We start from the raw sequence: 20,331 nt of genomic DNA on the forward strand, positions 1-20,331 counted from the left end.
GTGACCCCACCTCATTGTTCTTTGATGTAATGTTTCCCTGACTGACCTGTTTGGACACCATTCACACCTTTGACTGCTGTGATTATCTCTCTGCCGAGGTGTGATAAATGGCAGTTGGAAAGGGTACCTGTAAACATCTGACATGATTCTCTGACTATATAAGCTGTGTCTTTATGCATTTCTCCACTTCACCTGAAGAAGGAGCAGCGCTCCGAAAGCTTGTGATCTCAAATAAAGCTGTTGGACTATAACCTGGTGTTGTGTGACTTCTTACATTTGTCCACCCCAGTCCAACTCCGGCATCTCCACACCAGTATATTACCCCCAATTCCATGTGCCCTAATTTTGTTCACCAACCTCTTGTGTGGGACCTTATCGAAGGCCTTCTGAAAATCCAGATACACCACATCTACCGGTTCCCCTTTGTCTACTCCACTAATTACATCCTCAAAGAGCTCCAATAGGTTTGTCAAACAGGATTTCCCTTTCATAAATCCATGTTGACTCTGCCCAATCTTACTATTAGTTTCTAAGTGCCCAGTTATTGCATCCTTTATAATAGATTCCAGCATTTTCCCAACTACTGATGTGAGGCTAACAGGTCTGTAGTTCCCTGTTTTCTCTCTCCCTCCTTTCTTAAATAGTGGGGTTACATTTGCTATCCTCCAATCTGCAGGAACCATTCCAGAATCTATAGAATTTTGGAAGATGACAACCAATGCATCCACTATCCCAATGGCCACCTCTTTCAAAACCCTAGGATGTAGGTCATCCAGTCCTTGGGATTTATCGACTTTTAGTCCCATTTATTTTGCTAGTACTGTTTTTTTACTATTAATAATTTCTTTAAGTTCTTCATTCTCGCCACACCCTTGGTTTTCTTATATTTCTGGGAGGTTTTTTGTGTCTTCCTCTGTGAAGACTGAAACAAAGTATTTATTTAATTTCTCAGCCATTTCCTCATTCCCCATTATAAATTCTCCCGTCTCTGACTGTAAAGGACCTACATTTACCTTTGCCAGTCTTTTCCTTTTCACATACCTTGAAAGGTTTACGCCACTGCAGCCAGGTCCTCCTGACGACATCCCTGCTTGTGTCCTGTGCAATGTGCAACCAGGCTGTCTTGATCTCCTGGGGAGGTCTCTTCCACCCATTGGAAGGGAAGAGAACCTCCCTACATGCTGTGACTCCCTCCATAAGCATATGGAGGGAGTCATGGGAGAGCCTGGGTGCAGCCGGGCACCTCTGTGCAGTGCTTGTCAGTGTTTGCAGCACCTAAATGCTGTAGAACACTGACAGCACAACTGTCAAAATCAATTTGCGTATGACCCCTTTAAGTAAACCGACTGATGACGCGTCATCAAATTACGTCATCAGACACGCTTCCTTCAATTGGCCACAAAACGCGCTGGGCGGCTTAACAAGCCCAATCAGGGGAAAATCATTTTGTACAGCGGGCTGGAGCCAGCAGCGAGGCCGGGACCCGCCACTAACTCGCCGAGGTAAGGGAAATCCAATGTAACTAAAAAGGTTTTATTAAAATATCCACTTCTAATACTTTGACATTATTACCTAGCATTTGAAACATTTTATTTATCAAAGGATTTGAGTTTATAACATCAATACACATAATACACACCTTATCAATCCATGGCAGACAATGCAGTGATGATTATACATCAGTCCATCTCATGTTGATATTGTATGAATCAATGCAGTCAGTCACAGAATGGATTATTATTTAGCTGTTCAGACATGTGGGTGGCTAAACTTGCTATGGCCCCTTTTCAGGCACATAACTCAGTGCGTTTCCAGGGCACGCCTGAACCAGGAGGACCAAGGAGCATCCTAAATTGGTCCTCAGGCTTCATTGTAATAGTCGGGGTTAGCTGCCAGCGCTTGTCACTCTTCCAGAGGCTGCTCATCCCTGTGGTTCGAGCCAAGTTCACCATAAAGGAGGCATAACAAAGTTGAATTTAGGCCTCGTTCTATCTAACCTTTATCTGAGTTGATAAAAATCAATCTAACTATAGACTAACCAGCTGAGGCCGGTTGCTGTCATTAATACTTTTACCCACAGTGTCAGAAGGAGTTACAGAAGCTGTTCTGCGATCTTGTCTCAAGGTCCCAGTGCTGTGCGAGCACGCCTTATATTGCAATGTACCTTGTACATTAACTTAACATTTATTATTAAGTTGCAATTTGTGTTCTGTTTCTACCCACCTCCCTACTTTGGCAGTCTCCCTAATGTCGGGACAAAGTGGGTTTCAGTTCGTTTAGAGGCAACAGGGTTGCCTTGTTTACTGCGCCACCAGTGAAATCAGGCCCATCTTTCATAGCAACGTTGTGAAGTAAATGAAGCAAGATATTGGCCCGGATTTTGCAGTCAGCGGTGAAGTGACGGCACTCGCCGCTGACCTCAAAGAAAGCTGCCCACAGAGATCTAACGATCTCTGTGGCATGGGTTTCACCTTTCCCAACATTAGTTTGATTCTGGCACCAACTCTGGGGGATCTCCGGCGTTCGGGAAAAATGATGTCATCAAGCAGGCTAAGCAGCCAATCACATTGAAGAATTCTCACAGACAGCAAACCAGGAAGTAAAATGCACTGATTATCCTTCACTTGTTCTAAATTTTACAGAGAGTGAAATACAGATTGGGACATTCACATGGGATTAAGCTGAAATACCATAAACAAACTTTAAAAAAATAATTTTTATTATATTAAAAATACTTTTGAAAATATAATCTTCAATTGCCCAGTGATTTGACAGCATAAACTCTCAGGGAAATTCCCTACCTGTACTGTTAAAAATTGACTGACTCAAAAGCGCAAACAAAAAACAAACTACTGCAGATGCTGGAAATCTGAAACATGTACTGTTGAGTATTTCCAGAACCCAAGTGCCTCATTAAGGCCTACATTCCCAAAGATACTTTGGGCTGGATTTTCATTGAGGAGGCGGGTAGGAGGTGGGACTACAACTTTCGGGGTTGTAGTCCCACCTCCATCGAGTTCTAGCCAACCCATGCGAGTTTGACTTGATTGACCTTGTTGTTGCCCGCCCAGCGGGCTCAGCAGACCAATTAAGGGCCACCCGGCAACAGGTGATGTCACAGATTGACATTTCATCTGTCAAGACCTTTTGACAGATGAAATATCAGCATTTCACAGCTGTTTGAAGCTGTCAAACACTGACAATCTGTACTCTAAGTTAATTCCTTCCTCTCAGGATGATTTAGAGATCTCCCCGGAACAGAAAGCTGAATGCTGCAATTTTTGACAGATCGTGGCCATTCTGCTTTCTGTGCCGGTGAGGTGAGGGACTCCCGAGACCTGAAGGAAGGAAGGCTGTAAAGGTAAGTAAAACTTCTTTAAACACTTTAAACACACCAAACACACTTACCTCTGCACTCATGCACCCACCACTCATCTGAACACCGGACATCTCGACCCCTCCAAGCCCTTCAGCCCGACGGCCCACCTCGCTAACTTGGCGTGGTTTGGAGCCATCGGGAATCCCACACTTCAGCTATGAAAATAGGGATTAGGCTAAAAACTGCCCATTAACTAACCAGCGCAGGTCGGGTACCTGCCTCCTTTGAAACTGGCATGGAGGCGGGTTGGGGGCGGGATGGGTTCGTGCCCCCCGATTTCGGGATTTTAACCCCCCACACGCCTCCAATCCCGCCTCCACGGCTCAATGAAAATCCTGCCCTTTATCTCAACAATAGAAAATTCACATGCTCACATTTCATCTACTCAGTTCACAAAGCCAGCTTATAGCACTCTCGCCTCTGAGTCAGAAGGTTATGGGTTCATAGTCCCACTCCAGACACTTGAGCACATAAAGCTAGGCTGACACTCCAGTGCAGTGCTGAGGGAGTGCTGCATTGTCAGAGATGCCGTCTTTTGGATGAGACATTAAACCGAGGCCCTGTCTGCTCTCTCAGGTGGGCGTAAAAGATCGCATGGCACTATTTCGAAGACGAGCAGGGGAGTGAGCCCTAGTGTCCTGGTCAATATTTATCCCTCAATCAACACCACTAAAACAGATTAACTGGTCATTATCACATTGCTGTATGTGGGAGCTTGCTGTGCACAAATTGCCTGCCGTGTTTCCTACATTATAACAATGTCCAAACTTCAAAAGTACTTCATTGGCTGTAAAGTGCTTTGGGACGTCCTGAGGTTGTGAAAGGCGTTATATAAATGCAACTCTTCCTTTTCTTTCTTTTTAAGTTGCATACAACCAGAAAAATTAACTCTGAAATCAATGTGGTCAATCAATTTTTACTTTGCAATATAATATTTTCCAAGTGATTCCAGTAATTTCAAAAACTAACCACTGTGTTTACCTGCTATTCCAGCTGACTTACTTAAGTACTTCTGAATATCAAAGATTGCTGCAGTCATTACAGACTATGTCAAGAAATCTTCAACATATGAGCTAGTGTGGAAGAGTAGACTACCTACATCTGTGTTATGTTGAGGGATGAAATCAAAACACTGCAGTCCTCCCATGAGCATGTAGCAACTGTAGGAACACCTGCAGCAGAGTCTTTCATGTTACAGGCCTTGAGGCCAGTTGTTTCCTCTCTTCTGAACACTCAGACTGTTGCAAGAGAGGTCTAGGGCTCCACGGAGCAGCAGTCTAGGAGATTGCAAGATGAGCACTATTAACTGGAGTTTCAGAAACCTCATTGCAGCCATCGGGTCGCCTGCCATACTGATCAGTGGCACAGTGAGGCTGTAATCAGTTGCAGAGCCCTGGGTGGGATAGGCACAAATGATCTTGTTGTGGCTTAAAATGGTAATACTTCCAGACGTCCCACCACCCCCTTCCACTGACATGAAAGAGGCAAGGTCAATAGCTGGGCCATCAGCAGTTCAGAGAGGTCAAGGACCACCTCAATCCAAAGAGCCTTTCATGGCCACATAGCAACTAGCCGCCTCACTTACTCCTGCCACTAGGGAGCGCTAGGTTAGGTCATGGAGGAAATCAACCACACAGTTTTACCATGGGGTCGCTAAACAGTACGTGGACGCATACACATCATATTTAGAGTGATACAATTTTATTGCACTGAAGTTGTCCAGTTATAATCTTGTTATAGTCTTGGATAATATATCAGGTGACAGGCATGGAATGTTTGTCAGTTGACTAGGGGCTAAACACAATATAGGTGGTGTATTTGTTGAGGTCATGGTGAAGATGTAGGGAGGACTGTGTGTAATGGGTGGATGGGGTAATTAAGAGAAGGTCTTGCCAATGAGAGCCTGGCAAATAGTTCTAGCAACTGCTAGGTACTTTGGCGGCTACATCTTCTCTGTGTCGTCGCCTTGCTGCAGCTTGTTGCTTTTCTTCTCTAGGTGCTCCATGTTGATGCCTCTTTGAATGTTGTACAGCAGTCATGTTGACCTGAAAGACTTTGGATGGGCTGTATTGCAAGATTCCCACGATCTATCTGTCTGAAATGTTGTTTTAATACTCTTATGGTATGTTCTATGATAACTCTGGTAGATGCTTGCACCTTATTGTATCTGTACTTGGTAGTTGTACATAGCTGTCATGTGGGCATCAGGGCTCTTCATATCAACCCCATGGCTTTCATGAAGAGAAAAGCTTTGCATTCAATTACTACTCAGGTGGTATCTATGGTGCCCACATTATTTGAAGGAGAACAGGGTGATCCTCTACAAAGAAGACTGCTGACCTCACTGAGAAAACCCTTAACAGCAGAGGAGCACCTCACCTGACACCTCACCATCTATCTGTTGTTAATGAGCTGCCACCAAGAAGGGTATGCCATGCAGCTTAGGCACAATGAAAGAGTTTTCACAAAAGTGCAATGGTTGCACCTAATGCTTCAAATGGTACCTCCCACTGGGTGCAGCAGATCCTAACTTAGGCCTCGGTTAATGGGTCCCACAAATATGTGGAAAAATAAGAAACAGCTTGCTCCCGATACCAGCAAACCTCACTTGCAGCCATGTACAAGGGCTCCGGATAATATCATTGACTCATTCGACAACCCCCATCCACTTAGTTGGCACTTGTGTTATTACTGAAAGAAAGACTTGCATTTATATAGCGCCTTTCACGACCAGCGGATGTCTCAAAGCGCTTTACAGCCAATGAAGTACTTTTGAAGTGGCGTCACTATTGTAATGTGGGAAACACAGCAGCCAATTTGCGCACAGCAAGGTCCCACAAACAGCAATGTGATAATGACCAGATAATCTGTTTTTGTTATGTTGGTTGAGGGATAAATATTGGCCAGGACGCCAGGGAGAACGCCCCTGCTCTTCTTCGAAATAGTGCCAATGGGAACTTTTACGTCCACCTGAGAGGGCAGACTGGGCCTCGGTTTAACGTCTCATCCGAAAGACGACACCTCTGACAGTGCAGCACTCCCTCAGCACTGCACTGGAGCGTCAGCTTAGCTTTATGTGCTCAAGTCCCTGGAGTGGGACGTGAACCCACAACCTTCTGACTCAGAGGCGAGTGTGCTACCAACTGAGACACAGCTGACACTTCAGAGCTTCAGAACAAAATACAGGAAACTCTTTTTTATCCGGCACCGGTGGGACCGGCGTGGTGCCGGTTGATCAAAAAGTCCAGATTACAGAGAGGTATAGTAAAAGGTACGAGAGCTCCGTACACGGCCACAGATCCAGGCATCCCTGATGCACAGCCACAGGTGCAGGAACCCCGGTTACACGGCCACAGATCCAGGAACCCCGGTTACACGGCCACAGGTGCAGGAACCCCGGTTACACGGCCACAGGTGCAGGAACCCCGGTTACACGGCCACAGGTGCAGGAACCTCGGTTACACGGCCACAGGTGCAGGAACCCTGGTTACACAGCCACAGGTGCAGGAACTCCGGTGCAGGAACCCCAGTTACACAGCCACAGATCCAGGAACCCCGGTTACACAGCCACAGGTGCAGGAACCCTGGTTACACGGCCACAGATCCAGGAACCCCGGTTACACGGCCACAGGTGCAGGAACCCCGGTTACACGGCCACAGGTGCAGGAACCCCAGTTACACGGCCACAGGTGCAGGAACCCCGGTTATACGGCCACAGGTGCAGGAACCCCGGTTACACGGCCACAGGTGCAGGAACCCTGGTTACACAGCCACAGGTGCAGGAACTCCGGTGCAGGAACCCCAGTTACACGACCACAGATCCAGGAACCCCGGTTACACAGCCACAGGTGCAGGAACCCCGGTTACACGGCCACAGATCCAGGAACACCGGTTACACGGCCACAGGTGCAGGAACCCCGGTTACAAGGCCACTAATATATAGTAAAACTTACCTGAACCTACTCCTGAATTTTGCTGGTTAAGGGAGATTTCTGGATATTTAGGTGCCGGTTAAAAGAGAGTTTCCTGTAGCAGCAGGACTTCCAAATCTCCAGTATCTAAATGACTCCGCTGTGCCATTGTGAACGGTTACTGCACTTTTCTACCATCACTACAACTTCCCTTTAATGGCAAACTGCAGCCTTTAAGGGGAGAAATTTGTTATCGCCCCATTTGGGGCGCAATGATCAGCCAGGTGCAAAGTTTAGCACTCGCGCTAATTATCACCTCCGACTGCAAACCTGACCTCTATCACCCCTGGAGGTGATTTGAGCGCTAAATCAGGCGCTACACACCTGTCTTAAGGCGCTAACGCCAAGGAGCGAGGCGCTACCTCAGAGCGCTGGCGAAGCTCATGTGATGTCAGTTAGCAATGGAACACAGACACACCGGCGCCGGCCAGTTCTTAAAGGGGAGGGTCGATCTTGCTCTACAGCCACACCCTGCTTATTGCAGCCTTGAGGCTCAGCCTGGAGAGACCTGTACATCAAATCTGCTGGAAAGAACAATGGAGAGACCCAGGGAAATAGCTTAGAGTGCAGCCCCTATAGACTCTGCAAGGAAGGTCAAATCAAAATGAACCAGCAAAGTGCTGCTCAGTACCCAAAACTCCTTCACACAGCATTGAATCTCTCCAGAAGTCTCTCTCTCTCTCTCAGAATGCGTGGTGCAAAAATATCACCGACAAAAAAAGGCAGGAAGTGGCCACCTTTAAATAGCGCTCCCCCAGTCCCTTCCCGACTGCAAAACACTCCCCTCTGCCTGTCGTTGCTAGCGGCAGGCGGTAAGGCAGGGGGCACCACTCAATATCCGGTCCAGAGTGCTACCGGGGCATTGCACACTCGACTGACGTCACGACCTGCGGGCGCAGGAGATCGTGGCGGTAGTGTTTAGCGCTGCCGCAAAATGTCTGGTCAATTTCGCGAGCGGCGCAAACATCGCCACGCCCGGGCGCTAGTTACTTTGCGCCCCGTTAGCGCCCTCTTAGGAATTTCTTTCCCTATAAAGAGCTGCTGCCCTGCAGGAATTTTCACTCCCCAGGCTCTTTGGACAAGCTTTTTTTTCCACTTGTTGCCCTAGTTAAATTAGGGGGAGGGATTCCCACTGCAAAATTCAGCAGAGCTGTGTCTTCCCATGTCACTGGCACAGGTTTGCCAGCTGAACGGGTGTTTATGCTGCCTCACTTTTAGTCAGGATCGCAAAATTGGGCCTAATGCAGCCTGATAGTTTCAGCAGCTACGGCATCAAGGTGCTGAATTATAAAATTATTATATTGACTGTCAAGCAGGTACTTATCAGTCTTTTCACTTGTTTCGCTTCCTACTTATAGCAAATCAGTTAACCTCTTCATGTTGGCACATTGAGGATAATTTTCAGCTTCAAAGCTTGGGTGGTAAACTGGCGGAGGGGATTGCCCATCTTCCCGATTTCCAATGAAGCAGAATTGAGGATGTTCGCTGATGACTGCACAGTGTTCAGCACCATTCGCAACTCCTCAGATAATGAAGCAGTCCATGCCCACATGCAACAAGACCTGGACGACATTCAGGCCTGGGCTGATAAGTGGCAGGTAACATTCGCGCCACACAAGTGCCAGGCAATGACTATCTCCAACAAGCGAGAGTCTAATTACCGCCCCTTGACATTCAACGGTCAAATCCCCCACCATCAATAACCTGGGGGTCACCTTTGACCAGAAACTTAACTGGACCAGCCATATAAATACTGTGGCAACAAGAGCAGGTCAGAGGCTGGGTATTCTGCAGTGAGTGTCTCACCTCCTGACTCCCCAAAGCCTTTCCACAAGACACAAGTCAGGAGTGTGATGGAATACTCTCCACTTGCCTGGATGAGTGCAGCTCCAACAACACTCAAGAAGCTCGACACCATCCAGGACAAAGCAGCCCACTTGATTGGCACCCCATCCACCACCTTAAACATTCACTCCCTCCACCACCGGCGTACCGTGGCTGCAGTGTGTACCATCTACAAGATGCACTGCAGCAACTCGCCAAGGCTCCTTCGGCAGCACCTCCCAAACCCACGACCTCTACCACCTAGAAGGACAAGGGCAGCAGGCGCATGGGAACACCACCACTTCCAAGATCCCCTCCAAGTCACACACCATCCTGACTTGGAAGTACATCACCATTCCTTCATCGTCAATGGGTCAAAATCCTGGAACTCCCTCCCTAACAGCACTGTGGGAGTACCTTCACCACACGGACTGCTGGGTTTCAAGAAGGCGGCTCACCACCACCTTCTCAAGGCCAATTAGGGATGGGCACTAAATGCTGGCCTTGCTAGCAATGCCCACATCCCATGAACGATTTAAAAAAACATTCTTTCAGCCTGTGGTTGTAAATATACATAGCAATTTTGTACATACAAAGCACTGCAGAAGATGACCTCTCTGTGCCCATCTATCAGCCACATGTTGTGGTATTGTATGTTTGATTGTCTCACACATGTTTGTAATGATCAGATTTAGCTCTGAGCCCATTAAGTCATTCAGAATCTGATTCCCCCTCCAAGCGTATTGGCACACAACTTGTAATGGTAAACAAAAACATCTTTTATTGGTGGTTGTTTTGGAGTATTACAATGGAGATAAGGTTACAGTGAACAAGATGTACAGACAGCAGGATATAATCACACATATCCTAATAGTACCAAGGTATGACTGAAAATAGCTATTATAACAAATGCAAACTGAAGGAAGAGAAGGCTTCGTCTGGTCAATGATGGTGCAAAATAACCTTGAGGTCTGGAGTAAAAGGGTGGGCAGACAGACGGAGACTCAGCAAGAGAAAGGGGATGTGGCAGAAGGCACAGGATTCAGTAATAATGAGATCTAAAGTGACCGGAGTTTAAACACAATGGCCCGGAATTCGCGGTCTGTGGTGCAGCAAAGTCGTTCGCCATTGATCCCGAACAAAGCTGCCCACAGAGATCTCTCAGAGATCTGCACAGCGCAGCCAGTGTCGGAGCAGTGAATCTTCTTCTTATCGTGTCCACGGACAGTCTATACATAGCCCAGCCAGAACTGGACACATTTTTGCACCTTGTTGTTGGATTCGGCAAGATCTGCAACAGTGCAGGGTTCCTCTAACGATGGGCATTGCAGGAGATGTTGCATAGTCTGTGCCTCAGTTCCACATTCACAAGTTGTCGGGCTGGTTGAATATCCCCATTTGCTTAGTGACACCTTTGAGCAACCTACACCGGTCCTAAGTCTGTTAAGGCACTTCCAGATTGCCCAGTTGCAATTAGCTCCTGGGGGAAGGCTTTCATCAGGTAAAATTTCCATCGCTGGGGGTTGTTCAAGACTGGCGAGCCGGTCTTTCCACAAGGCGATGCGGGCTTCAGATGAGGTTGATTGTAATGGAACAACACTGTTCATGAAGCTCTTCCTTGACTTTAGGCGGCTGGGTGTAGGTGTATGACAATGCAGAGGGTGCCTCTCATCTGATGTTTGACAGAGTCGCTCAGTGAATGGCTGACCGTAACTTCAGGATTTCCACGATTAGCTGCGCATGCGCTACATCCTGAAGTTGCGATCAGTTTGAAAGGGGTAATAATGGCGAGCACTGTTAGTTTGCCGTTATTACCCTCCGCAAATCCCGACCCCTTGAGAATTTGACAAATATTAATATTAACCTCTCGGCAGTAGTTATGTGCCACCTAGTGGTGAGACAGCACATGCTATGAAGGCAAGAACGGCTGACATTTAAGGGTAGACATCCCAGCAGCAATCATGCAAGCGTGGTGCAAGAAAATTATCATCTACTGAAGTTGCTGTGTCCCCCTCATTTCCTGCCCCGCGTTTGTTGCTGGTTTCCTCTGCCCTCATTGTGCGAGAGCTATATTATTTATAATAAATGTAAATAAGGGCACTGCTATGAAGCCCACCATTTTCCACAAGCTGGGCAGAAGTCCCAGCCAGGTCTAATTTCGCCCATTTAAAATGGCATCGCAGGTCAGCCGCAATATTGCCTGTCAGCAAAATGTTGTTTATTAAATGCGCACCGCTCCTTCATTTTGTTTCCGTGGGGATTGGATTCAGCGCTCCTACTAGAGTTGATATGAGAATGAAGAAGCTTGAAGAAAGGATGTCACGGAGATCCATTCATGCTAGAGGCAAAGTGTGGCTGTCCCTCATTACCCTAGGGGCTGCACTGACAGTCCAAGGCATAGCTGCCTGGAAATGACAGCAGAGAACTGCCTTCGTAGGCTACATGTTAGAAGGGAGGCAGTTATAGAACTGTGCCAGTTGCTAAAGGAGAACTTTTGCCAACCTCCACCACCGGGACAACAACAACAAGTAAAACATCCCAAGGCGCTTCACAGGAGCGTTATCAAACAAAATGTGACATTGAGCCACATAAGGAGATATTAGGGCAGATGAGGTAGGTTTTAAGGAGCATCTTAAAGGATGAAAGGTAGAGAGGTGGAGAGACTTAGGGAGGGAATTCCAGAGCTTAGGCCCTTGGCAACTGAAAGCACAGTGGAGCAATTAAAATCGGGGATCCTCAAGAGGCCAGAATTGGAGGAGCGCAGATATCTCAGAGGGTTGTAGGGCTGGAGAAGATTGCAGAGACAGGAAAGGGCTAGGCCATGGAGGGATTCGAAAACAATGATGAGAATTTTTAAATCGAGGCATTGCTTAACCGGGGCCCGATGTAGGTCAGCGAGCACAGGGGTGAAGGGTGAATGGGACTTGTTGCGAGTTAGGACATGGGCAGCTGAGTTTTGGATGACCTCAAGTTTAGAGAGGGTAGAACGTGGGAGGCCAGCTGGGAGTGCATTGGAAGAGTCAAGTCTAGAGGTAACAAAGGCATGGATGACAGTTTCAGCAGCAGATGTGCTGAGGCAGAGACGGAGTCGGCTGATGTTACGGAGATGGAAATAGGCGGTCTTAGTGATGGCGTGGATATGTAGTCGGAAGCTCATCTTGGGGTCAAATATGACACCAAGGTTGTGAACAGTCTGGTGCCTCAGACTGTTGCCAGGGAGAGGGATGGAGTCAGTGGGTTGGGAATGGAGTTTGTGGCAGGGACCGAAGACAATGGATTTGGTCTTCCCAATATTTATTTGGAGGAAATTTCTGCTCATACAGTACTGGATGTCGGACAAGCAGTGTGACAATTTAGAGACAGTAGAGGGGTCGACATTACGAGTAGCAAGGTCACCAAAGCCCTTGACATTTAGGCCTTTGGCTTCTTCCAGCCTACCACAGATTGTCTGCAATGTAGGGCAATTTGCAGTACAGTACATAGATGCATCAATCAGCTGACTGATGAATTGTTCAATTAAGTGAATTTGTCACTATTCCCATTGGAAAGCAACAGTCGCATAAAAGGATCATTCAATTTCATTGTTGGATTCCCCAAGTAGTGAGGGTCATTGATACCACCCAAGTGGTTATCCAGGGCCCTGATAACAATGCTATGGCCTACACATATGAGCTCCATAAGCAGCCTGCTGCACAGGTGAAACCTTCCAATGAATAGTTCATTGGGACCAAAGTTCTTGTGGGAGCGACCATGCATGGTGCATCAGATGAATGCTCCACTGCACAACCTTACTTTTTTTTATTCGTTCATGGGATGTGGGCGTCACTGGCAAGGCCAGCATTTGTTGCCCATCCCTAGTTGCCCTTGAGAAGGTGGTGGTGAGCCACCTTCTTGAACCACTGCAGTCCGTGTGGTGAAGGTACTCCCACATGGAATCATGACTAGCACAAAGGAAGATGGTTGTGGTGGTTGGAGGTCAGTCATCACAGCCCCAGGACATTGCTGCAGGAGTTCCTCAGCGCAGTGTCCTAGGACCAACCATCTTCAGATGCTTCCTCAATGACCTTCCCTCCATTATTAGGTCAGAAGTGGGGATGTTCACTGAGGACTGCACAGGGTTCAGTGCCATTTGCCACTCCTCAGACAATGAAGCAGTCTGTACTGGCCGCGCTAGACGTGCTCCTATCTAGTTATCCAGCAAGTTAAACACTTATTCAAAATAATTCTTCGTGAAGCCGTTTGCTGTTTGAAGCCTTTACTTGAACAATTTTTGTGAAACTGTAAACAAAGACAAAGTATGTTTTGTACATAAACTGAGTACTATACATTCGATATTACATAAGATATAACATATTTACAACAGTAGAATAGATTAATTGTATAACTAACTAACATTTAGACTAACTTCTGTAACTATCAAATATTAACCTTTTATAAACATATTATTGTCAAAATACTACTCTGACAACGTTGCTATTATGCTAACAAACAAAGATACTCACAGATATTGCGCTTGGCCTAACATATGAAATCAGATTACATTGGATTGTGAAACCCTCATGGAATCCTCCATTACTGCCAGGTTCTTCCTGGAATTCTACTTCCTGGGATTCTACTTCCTGGGTTACACAGGAAGAAAGGTACGAAGGTCAAATGACCTCTCACAGGAAGAAAGGAACAAAGGTCAAATGACCTCACACAGGAAGAAAGGAACAAAGGTCAAATGACCTCACACAGGAAGAAAGGAACAAAGGTCAAATGACCTCTGTTTCATACAAACACACTGCTAACACATAACCACCACCAGAGGGTGCTATCTGCACATAAAATAGTCCATCGGTCCAGAACACAGTCCATGTCATCATGCAGCAAGACCTGGATGACATTCAGGCTTGGGCTAATGAGTGGCAAGTAATATTTGCACCACACAAGTGCCAGGAAATGACTATCCCCAACAAGAGAGAGTCTAACCACCGCCCTTTGACATTAAATGGCATTACCATCGCTGAATCCCCCACCATCAATATCTTGGGGGGTCACCATTGACCAGAAGCTTAACTGGACCAGCCACATAAATACTGTGGCAACAAGAGCAGGTCAGAGGCTAGGTATTCTTCAGCGAGTGTCTCACCTCCTGACTCCCCAAAGCCTTTCCCCCCATCTACAAGACACAAGTCAGGAGTGTGATGGAAGACTCTCCACATGCCTGGGTGAGTGCAGCTCCAACAACACTGAAGAAGCTCACTGGGTCAAAATCCTGGAACTCCCTCCCTAACAGCACTGTGGGAGCACCTTCACCACATGGACTGCAGCAGTTCAAGAAGGTGGCTCGCCACCGCCTTCTCAAGGGCAGCTAGGGATGGGCACATCCCATGAACAAATAAAAACAAAGTGCTGTTCTGGAGGGAGTTCCAGGATTTTGACCCAGCGACGATGAAGGAACGGCCGACATACTTCCAAGTCAGGATGGTTTGTGACTTGGAGGGGAACTTGGAGGTGGTGGTGTTCCCATGCGCCTGCAGCTCTTGTCCTCAGAACAGAAAACCTCCCCCTTGTACAATGAGTGACTGACACTACAGTTTGTTTAGTTACTTTGGCAGTGAAAGTGTAAGGTCCATTAGAGTTCAGTGGGGAATAACAGTCCAAACTGTGAAATACCAAAAATATCATTTTGGAAAATCATCACTCATCAGTGTATAATTATTCACATCAGATTTGTTTTCACTCTTTTGATCCTGATCCACTCACAAGTCACAGATAAATGATGGATGCAAAAATAAAGGGCAACCTGGTTTGACATAATTGCCTGAAATTTAAAATAAATAAATAAATAAATAAAGAACTTGCATTTACATAGTGCCTTTCACATCTTCAGGACATCCCAAATGCTTCACAAGCAATGGACTACTCTTGGCTTACCTTTTCAGGCCACTTCTGGCTTCGATCCACTTGCGTGTTGATTTGGCTTGGTGTAAAACTCACTAGGGTGAATTTTAACACCCAAAGACGGGTGGATTGGGGGTCGGGACAGATGTTAAAAAATTTTAAATCTGAAACCCGGCCCCAACCTGTCCACTTCCAGGTTTAACGGAGGTGGGACATGGGCAGCCAGTCTACCCACTCCCAGGAGGCGAGTTGGCAATTTATATATTTTAATTTGGCTGACAGCCTCTGATTTAACCTGCTTTACAGGTTTAACAGTGGCCGGCCAGATTTCCAAGGCCTCAGGAAACCCGGCAGCTGAAGGGAGGCGAGGAAAGCTTTGGGAAGAAGGTAAATGCCTTTACTGCACTGCCTGTGGGCCAGGAGGAGCAGGAGTGTTTCCCCCCCGGCCCCCCAAGCTCCCCCCATGAGAGCCCTCCCCATACAAAGACACCCGGAGTCAGGGATCCGACCCCCATCCAAAACTCCGCCTACCTAACACTACCTGTTAATATCCAGGCCCCTATTTCCCGCTCAGGTCTCCTAATAAAATTTGCAGTCAGGCCCCAATGATGTCATCAGGACCCACCGTGCATAAATTAAAAAGGACCCAACCGACTTTGGGTGGCAGTCCTTGCTGCCTGCTCAGGGAGCAGATTAAAATACAAACCTGTCAGCCCCAGGTGGCTCCAGGGTGGGTAACTTGGGCAATTTTAACTGCCCATCTGCCGGTTTCTACTGGGCGAGTAGAGTTAAAATCTTCCCCCATTACTTGCATTAGTATCTAATTTCACTGTTCCACTTCACAAGATACCTGAATGTTACTAATTCCAAAAGTAAAAGCTCACCTTTTGCACAGTAGAATCCTCCTTAATTTATGTCAAAGGGCAACTGTTGATATTTCCAATTTAATAAATAGGCTTCTGATTAAAATTTCAAAGCTGTTCAGCTCCGATCTAATTATTTCCAAGAGAATGCACTGCAAATAAATAAATGTTCAAGGTTAACATTTTTTTAAGGTTTTTTTTTAACAATAAAAGAAAATTTCTATATTGCTTTCCATACTTCTTCTTAGGCAGTCCCTCGGAACCGAGGATGACTTGCTTCCACATTAAAAATGAGTTCTCAGGTGACTGATGAGTCCAATGTGGGACCTACAGTCTCTGTCACAGGTGGGGCAGATGGTGGTTGAAGGGGTGGGTGGGTGGGGTGCTTGGGTTGACGTGTGCTCCCTGCGCTTGGCTTCCGCTTGCTCCCGGCGACCATACAGGTGTATGGTCTCAACACGGTATTTACTGAGGGTGCAATGGCAGCCTAATTGTGCATATTTAAAGTATGTTAACACGCTTCAGATCCAAGACAATGTGGGGGCAGCAGACCAGACAGTGCCACACAGGGGCTAGCCTGCCAGCTCCAGGGTGGTTTCGGTTTGGGTCACTTTTTCTGCACAAGACTGTTTATTTTGCCAGTTTCCCTGTTTCAGTTTGTAACCTGTACATGTGTCATTTGTAGTTTCGTAAAATAAAATGTGGGGAATAAAAGAACAGACCATGCAACAACTTGGTAGATGTTTCAGCATTTGACTACCTGACTGGATTGTTGGGACTTGCACATCTATTCAAATAGTTGAAAGTACTGTCACAATGTACTGACTCTTGCAGGTCAGCCGCGACATATTTGGTAGGTTTTTGATAAAAGCTGAGCAATCCTGCATTACCCTACTTGCCAAGCCTGCCACACAAATCCACTCAAAAGTTCAGCTTCAATCAGTTCTGTTTAACGGCAGTGGTTGGGGACAGACCTGCGTATATCACCTAAGCAGATCTTTTCCAAAATAAGACACCCGACATGGCGGGTCTTCAGGAAGCTGCATTTTGACTGACAGAACTGAGACTATCTTCAACTCACAGTGGTAGACGCCCCCAACAAAAATACACCAGGAGTGAATTAATCATCGGCAAGAGGAGGACAGATTGCAGACTCATTTGAACATATGAAGCTTTGTTTATTTTTAGGAGCCAAGTGCATTAAAATAGTTTACATTCTTAAACCGAAATGAATGATCGCCATTCCTAATGAGAGAGCCTTGGCAAATCTGATAAGGATGCTGATCCCTGTTGATTGAATGGAACCACTTGCTGAGGCCCCAGCTGATATCAGCCACGGGGCTACCCAACGACTTTCCAACTTTGGCATGCTGGAGGAGGAATAAAAATGAGAGTTTCTCGTATTGGCAGGAGATTTAAAGGAAACATTCTCAAAGGATTTAAAAGAAGGCAGAACTTTGCAGTGAAGGTATTCTCACTAGGCAATGTTCTCTTTTAATAGTTTTTTAAAAAGGCTAGAGGAGGAATAATAACTTGCCCCATGAGCATGTATCTATTAAGAAACATGATGGGGGAGGAAAGAATGTATCTTGAGGCAGGGTGACTTTAAAATGCACAGGCACACATCCATTGTTTGCAGTGGGAAAGGAAATATAGATGCCAACTCTTTCCATCAATGATTCACCTCACAAACAAAGCAGCGATTATTGTTCAGTTTATGAATGGTTTCATCATGTAACAAAAAAAATTGTGCCCGCCCCAATTTTAACTGCCCCCGCGAGGCAGGAACTGGGCGGTGAGGTGGTTGCCGTGTCCCGATATTAACCTGCTCTTTTGAGCAGGCAAGCAGGACACTGTCAGGAAGGAAGTGGGGTCCTACTGTAAATATGCAGATCAGATCAGATGATGTCATCAAGACCTGATCGGCAATTTTAACCCGAAGCCTGTGCGGAGTGGGGGTGTGGCCAGTGCTGGTTCCCCCCATCGGGCAAACTGGTCAGGAGCCGGATCCTGGGCCAGAAGAGGACCAGAAGGTAAGCTTAAAAGTTATATTACAGGTTTCCTTGTAGTCCAGGAGGGGCACATGACCAAATCCTTCCCCCACCCACCACCAATCTTTCCCACAGGCTTTTCCCCATTCTGATCCCAACCCGATCCCTGTTGACAGCCTTTCCCCCCGCAACCCGATCCCTTGCTACAGGCTTCTCCACCCTCCCAGTTTCTTCCAACAGCCTACCCCCCCCTTCCCCCGCCTTCCCGATCCTTCTCACAGGCTTTTTCCCTCTCCCCCGCCGCCTCGATACCTGTCAACAGCCTTACCTCTCCCGATCCCTTGCCACAGGATTCTCTTCCCCCTGCTCCCCCCACTACTTTCTGACAGAATTCCCCCTCTCGATCCTTCCACAGCCTTGCCCCCACCCCACTGACTACTGGGGGCTGTTCACACGATGGTGGCAGCCTCCTGCCACCAGATGCACACTCCAGCCCGTCGGCCAGGTAAGCATTTTGGCCGGGTGTCGGGAGGAACTCTGCATTGTTATGTTTAAGTGTGGGCCCGTCGTTAGGATCGGCAGGGCCTCCATGTTCCTGGCCTTGCTGGGTTCATTGTCCACTACCAGCCTCGCCCGCACACTTCCCGCCTCCTCCGTTAATATCAAGGCCTATGTGTGTAAAACAGAAACAGGATATGCTCTAAAAAAAACACCACAGTCTGTACACACTGTCTGTCCTCAGTCATAAATCCCTATCCATTAATCTGTTTATAATTAATAGGCCAGTTATACTATGCATTCTGCATCAATACGGTGGCATAGTGGTTAGCACTGTTGCCTCACATCGCCAGGGACCCGGGTTCGAATCCGGCCTCAGGTGACTGTCTGTGTGGAGTTTGCACATTCTCCCCGTGTTTGCGTGGGTTTCCTCCCACAGTCCAAAGATGTGCGGGTTAGGTTGATTGGCTATGATAAATTGACCCTTAGTGTTAGGGGGATTAAAATAGGTGGGGTTACGGAGATAGGGTGGGATATGTGTTGGTGTAGGGGTTACGGGGATCGGGTGGGATATGTGTCGGTGCAAGCTCGATGGGCTGAAATGGCCTCTATCTGCACAGTGGGATTTCTGTGATTCTGTGATTCATTCTAATAACTGATTACCCTAATGCCTGCCATAGTTGAATAGCTGTCATTGTGTGCAAGGCATGAGATGTGGGTGTGAGTGTTGGTAGGTAGAGATTGTTGGTGTGTGAGTACTGTGGGTGTGGTGCTTTGGGCAGTGTGTGAAGCTCGTGGTACAGTTGGTGATGTAGTATTTGTTGAAGCATTCAATCACCCTGACCACCTGACTGAGGTGGCTCTGCCATGACCACACCTGCTTCAGTCCTCCAGCTCCTTCTCCTTGTTGTGCTTCTCCTTGCTGAGGCAGCTGCACAGCCAGCAATGCTGAGAATGAAGTGCTGCAGCATCAATGAACCTCCCCTTTAAGCCTGTGGCAATGATGAGTTGCGATTAGACTGCACCCGATATTGGTCCAGCCTTTAAGTGTAACGCCACTTTAAGGCTTGATTTAGCGTTCCAATCATTTCTTTGAGCAGTGAGAATGAATTTTGTGTGCAGGGCTAATTTTCAAACTTTTCAAATGATACCGCCCATTCCTGGGCTATAATGAATTTCTAGCCCAAAGTGACTGAACTGATCAGAGAGTCAGCGTGGATTTGTGAAGGATAGGTAATGTCTGACTAATCTAGTTCAATTTTCAAAGGTCACTAACTTGGTGGATAAGGGAGTGTCTACAACATCAACAACAACAACCTGCATTTAGCGCTCCTGTGAAGCGCCTTTAATGTAGTAAAACGTCCCAAGGGGCTTCACAGGAACGTTATCAAACAAAATGGGACACCAAGCCACATAAGGGGATATTAGGGCAGGTGAGCAAAAGCTTTGTTAAAGAGGTAGGTTTTAAGGAATATCTTAAAGGAGGAGAGAGAGGGTAGAGAGGTAGAGATATTTAGGGAGGAAATTCTAGAGCTTAGGGCCTAGGCAGCTGAAGGCACAGCCGAAAAGGATGGAATGATTAAAATCGGGGATATGCGAGAGGCCAGAATTGGATGAGCGCAGAGATCTTGAAGGTTTATAGGGACAGAGGAGGCTACAGAGATAGGGAGGGGTGAGGCCATAGAGGGATTTGAAAACAAGGATGAGAGTTTTAAAATTGAGGCGCTGCCGGACCAGGAGCCAATGTAAATCAGCGAGCACAGGGATGATGTGTGAACAGGACTTTGGGCGCGATCTTGCCAGCCCTGGGAAGGCGGGTATGGAGGCAGGACTGCTGTGATAATGGCAGAATCTGGGGGTGGGTGCCCATCCCGCCCCCAACCCGCCTCCGTGCCATCTTGCCAGGAGGCGGGTAGCCG

The 20,331-nt window shown here is 47.1% G+C and overlaps 1 long non-coding RNA gene across 1 annotated transcript in view; it reads right to left on the minus strand.

Annotated features, from left to right (window-relative positions):
- LOC147116670 (uncharacterized) overlaps window positions 1-20,331 on the minus strand; it is an 81,479-nt gene that overhangs the window by 29,037 nt on the left and 32,111 nt on the right. The window contains exon 2 of the long non-coding RNA XR_015078616.1: window positions 15,945-16,075. This is a non-coding gene — a long non-coding RNA (uncharacterized LOC147116670). The remainder of the gene's footprint in view (window positions 1-15,944; window positions 16,076-20,331) is intronic.

The sequence above is a fragment of the Somniosus microcephalus genome, chromosome 6 (assembly GCF_052327205.1).
Source record: "Somniosus microcephalus isolate GS21.2 chromosome 6, FLI_Smic_1.0, whole genome shotgun sequence".
NCBI classification, from domain to species: domain Eukaryota; kingdom Metazoa; phylum Chordata; class Chondrichthyes; order Squaliformes; family Somniosidae; genus Somniosus; species Somniosus microcephalus.